Genomic DNA, 4,524 nt, shown 5'->3' on the forward strand with positions numbered 1-4,524 from the left:
ATATATGGCTGTGGTTAACAAGATCGTTTCACAACCACATGGTTCCAGGTTCAGTCTCATCTTCCACAATGGCTCAGCGCTGGCCAATGCTTTTTGAATGAATTCTGACACACGGCACAGAATAGGTTTCGGACTTAAATAAAGAAAGATGGATTTGATCAACTAAATCCTTAAAAGGGGTGAATATAAATAGAAGTATATATATGTACATACAATGAATGTATGTGTGTGTGTGTGTGTGTATACATATTTATATACATATATACGTATGAAATAATGTGTGTGAATGTATATGTATATACACACACACACATATATATATACATACAAATATATGTACGTACATATACAAATGCTTGCACAGGTATATAATTGTGCACACATATACTTACACGTAAACACACATACACACTCATTCTAGCCAGATGTCGGGTTTAATCCTAGATTTTCCAGCTGTAACCATCTCATTTCGTTAAGGCTCTCTCCAGTCTCCTCTCCTTATTCAACAGAGAAGGGCCAGATTTATGAGAACTGGCTACTATTTCTTGCATGTTTAGCGACCCCACATAGGCGCTCACTCTTTGGTTTGCGTTATATCATGTGGACACATACTATGGGGTGTGAAATATTTGACCAACTTTTATAATTCTAACAAAACTATAAATTGACTCATAAACGGATTTATGTATGTATATATATGTGTATATTAGCGATCGTTCTTTTCAAATGGGGAGAAAGTACAACACAGGAATACACACACGTATGTATATACACACACACACACGCATCCTCATATGTGTATTCCCACGAAGGGACGACTACCAAAAAAACTTTGTGTGAATTATATATACATGTGTGTGTATGCATGTATGTATGTAAAGTGTGAGTGTGTATATATTTTAAATCTGTAGTTTAGGGATCAGTAATCAGAAAATACCAAAGATTATCGCGACCAAGTCACAAAAGAAAAAATTCTCAAAGTTAAAAGAAAAAAAAAAGAGGAAGATATACGATGGGATGTGGTGACATTCATGCCTTTCCGAATGACATTTGCGACGTTCGATTCTCGCACGAGGCGAGATAGCCACAACGTCACGCGGTCCTCGTTTAGCGGAAGAGGCTTACCTTGCTCTCTGTAAATAAATATTGCGCAAGTAGTTTGATATATAAGTATCTATTTATATTCATATTAGAATCTATTTATATTCATATCACAGTCTATTTATATAAGCATGTGTGTGTGTGTATGTATGGAGGGGGGGGATTGGAATATTTTCTTAGCTTATGTCTCTCCCCTCCTCCTCTGTTATAAAACCACTTGAGGTGTGCGTGTGTAGGTTTTGGAAGCAAGAGGGAACCAATGTGGACAATGAGCTTACACCTCTATATGTAACATATATATGTGTGTGATTACCTATATGTTTGCTAAGTGTGTATGTACGGACACAAGGTATGTGTGTGTGTATATATACATATGAATATGTCGGCGCACGTCCATATATATATATATATATACACATACATATATATATATATATATATATATATATATAAAGAGAAAAAGAGAGAGAGAGCGGGTGTGTGTGTGCGAGTGATATGCGTGTGTATGTATATATATGTCCCATCTCACCAGAACGTCATGGAAACGGGCCAGTAGAGCAATAGAAAGATGAATTGCGGTACTATTTAGAAGAACAACAACAATAGGAACAACGGGGAACGAGGATAAGAAGAATTGTAATAACAATAATAAAGTAAATAAACATAAAAAAATATACTACTAATAATAATAACGGTTATAGTAATTAATAACGAACCTGGTCATCAGTAGCAGCAGCTGTAGTAATAGTAGTAGTAGTGTGGTGGTGATGGTGGTTGTGGTGGTGGTGGTGGTGGTGGCTGTAGTAAGGAAAGTGTGTGTATGTGTGAGACTGTTTTGTTAAGTTGACTGAGAAAGGTGGAGGGAATATGAGGGTGAGTTAGAGAGAGAGAGAGATGGAAGTGAAAGAGAGGGAATGAAATATTAGGTAGGGTATATGAATGGGGAAGATGCTTAAAAAAAAAAAAGTAATAGAGAATATGTGTACGGGATGAGAGGAAAGAAGGAGGTAGGGAGGAAATTTAGACAGGGTAGGATGTTTGTTAGAGGGGGAGAGATGACAGAGAGTGAGAGGAAAGAGAGGGAAAATTAGTGAAAGATATGGAAGAAAATTGAGAGTGGGGAGGGAGGAGAATAAAGAAAGATAGAGAGAGAAGCAAAATACAGAGAGAGAGGGGGAGGAAAATGGAGAGAGAATGGGTTATCCTGAAGAAGGATGGAACTACGAGTCGAAGTGGATGTCAGATTCTACCAGGAGTCAGGGAAAAGGAATGGGAGAATGTTAAAAAATATGATGGAGTTAAAATACAGAAAAAAAAAAACATGGTACCAAAGGACAGCATAAAATAAAGAGTAAAAATAAATGGAAGGAAAATTTGAATTAAAAATGGAAGAAATAAATTCTGCTTTTTTTTTTCTTTTACGGTTATTTTCTGGATGTTTTTGTAATTTTTTTGTTTTTGTAAAGAAAAAAATATATAGCAATATATAAAAAGGTCGCTAAAAGAGAAAAGAAGTAGAAAGAGAGCGAGTTAGAGGATAAGACGGAGCAAGGATAGTAAGTTAGATGTGTAGAGGAAGAGGGAGAAAAAGAAAGAGGTAGAGAGAGAAAGAGAAAGGAGAGAAAGAAATGGAGAAAGTTTAAAGAGAGGGGGAAGTGACAGAGTGTGTGTAAAAAACATGTTAAGTGATGTAGACAGAGTAAAAGTAGAAGGAAACTTTGAGAGGAGGAGGAAGGGGAGAAAACAAAACACTTGGATATATAAGAAAGGTGGAGAAGGATAGGCCAGAGAAGAAGAGGGGGGAAAATGACATTGAGAGAGAGAGAGAGTCAGAGATACAAGATGTACAGAAAGAGGGAAAGCGAGAGAGAGAGAGAGAGAGATATGAGGGGGAAGGGGAGGAAAAACGTTAAAAAATATCAACGCAGAGATAGGTTAAAGATAGGCTAGAGGTAGGAAGAGGCTGACAGTAGGAGTGGGAGTAAGAGATAAAGAAGGGGAGGAGGTGAAGCTGAGGTAGATAAAAAAATGAGAAAGAAATAAAAAACCCAGCAGCGTGACACACAGACAGAGCAGAGCTGTGGTGCTTTTTTTAAGTTTATTCGGAAACTTTGCTTTTATTGTTTTGTATTGTTGTTGTTGCTACCGATTTTTTTTTCCTTTCTCTTATCTATTTTGTTGTCTTTTGGTTTTGGTTTTTGGTTTTTGGTTTTTGGTTTTTTTACACAGAATGACTCAGTTTATCGCAGAAATAGAGAAAGGGGGGATGAGAGAGAAAGGAAGATAGGTGAAAGAGAGAGGGGGAAAGAGAAAGATAAAGAGTCTTAGAGAGTGAGGTGAAAAAAATAAGGCAGTGAGATAGGAGAAAAAGAAGAGAGGGAAGGATAGAGATAGAGAGTGAGGAACAGAGAAAGATAGAGAGAAACATAGAGAGTAAGAGGTGGGAGGAAAGAGGTAAAAAAATAAGGAAATGAGGATAGAAAGAAAGAGGGAGAAAGAATGGGTAAAAGGAGACAACAGAGACAAAGACGGAGTGAATGAAAAGAGAGAGAGAGAAAGAGGGGTTAAAAAACTAAGTTTGTAAAAGGGAGGAAGAGAAAGATAGAACAAGAGAAAGTAGGAGGGAAATATAAGAATGTGTATGAGAGAGAAAGGATGAGAAAAGGGCGAAGAAAGATTGGGGAAAGAAAGTAAGGAAAAGAGAAAGGGAAGTGAGATTGATGGTAAGGAGAAAGAGAGAAAGGCGTAGAGAAGAAAGGATAGGGAGTTTAGGAATAATTGATAGATAGATAAATTGAGAGAGGGAAAGAGGGCATTTTTATTTTTTGTTCCAGAGACAGAAGTAAGGGGGAAAGCAAGAGGAAATTAAAAAGAGGGGTGAGAAAGGAAGGGCATAGATATAGTAAGAGAAAAAGGAGAGAGTAAGGGAAAGAGTGAAAGAGTAGAGGCGAAATGGGGCAGAGTGAGACAGAGACACACTGAGAGGGAGGAGAAGAAAAGCTAAGGTAGAAAAAGAGAGAGTGTAATAAAGAAACTGAGGGAGGGAGAATAGGGCAAAGATGAAGATAAAGAGGGAAAAAACGAAAGGAACAAAGGGAGGGAGAAATATAAACCAAAAATAGAGAGTAGAGAGAAGGTAAAAGAGAGGGAGTAAAAGGAATAGGGAGGGAGAATGAAAGGGAAAAATAAGCGTGTAAGGAAGATGAGTGAGATAAGAAAAAAAACTAGGAAATTAGAAAGAGAGGAATTGATATAGAGGTGAGGGGGTGAAGAGAAAGAGAGAGAGAGAGAGGGGGGGATGAGACGCGGGTTTGAAAGAGGGGAGTTTCTAACAAAAGAGAGACTGTACGACGCACAGACATTCATGTGTGCTTGTGTGGAACTAACAGACTCTCTTGTATTGAGGAATGGAATTTAGAGAAG

The 4,524-nt window shown here is 37.6% G+C and overlaps 1 protein-coding gene across 1 annotated transcript in view; it reads right to left on the bottom strand.

Annotated features, from left to right (window-relative positions):
- LOC106870062 (zinc finger protein 431) overlaps positions 1 to 2,637 on the bottom strand; it is a 29,945-nt gene extending 27,308 nt beyond the window's left edge. Inside the window, exon 1 of the mRNA XM_014916031.2 lies at positions 1,818 to 2,637. The gene's annotated coding sequence lies outside the window, so the exon portion shown is untranslated. The remainder of the gene's footprint in view (positions 1 to 1,817) is intronic.
- Between the last annotated feature and the right edge of the window lie 1,887 nt (positions 2,638 to 4,524).

Source organism: Octopus bimaculoides, chromosome 14 (genome assembly GCF_001194135.2).
Source record: "Octopus bimaculoides isolate UCB-OBI-ISO-001 chromosome 14, ASM119413v2, whole genome shotgun sequence".
In the NCBI taxonomy this organism is placed as follows: Eukaryota; Metazoa; Mollusca; class Cephalopoda; order Octopoda; family Octopodidae; genus Octopus; species Octopus bimaculoides.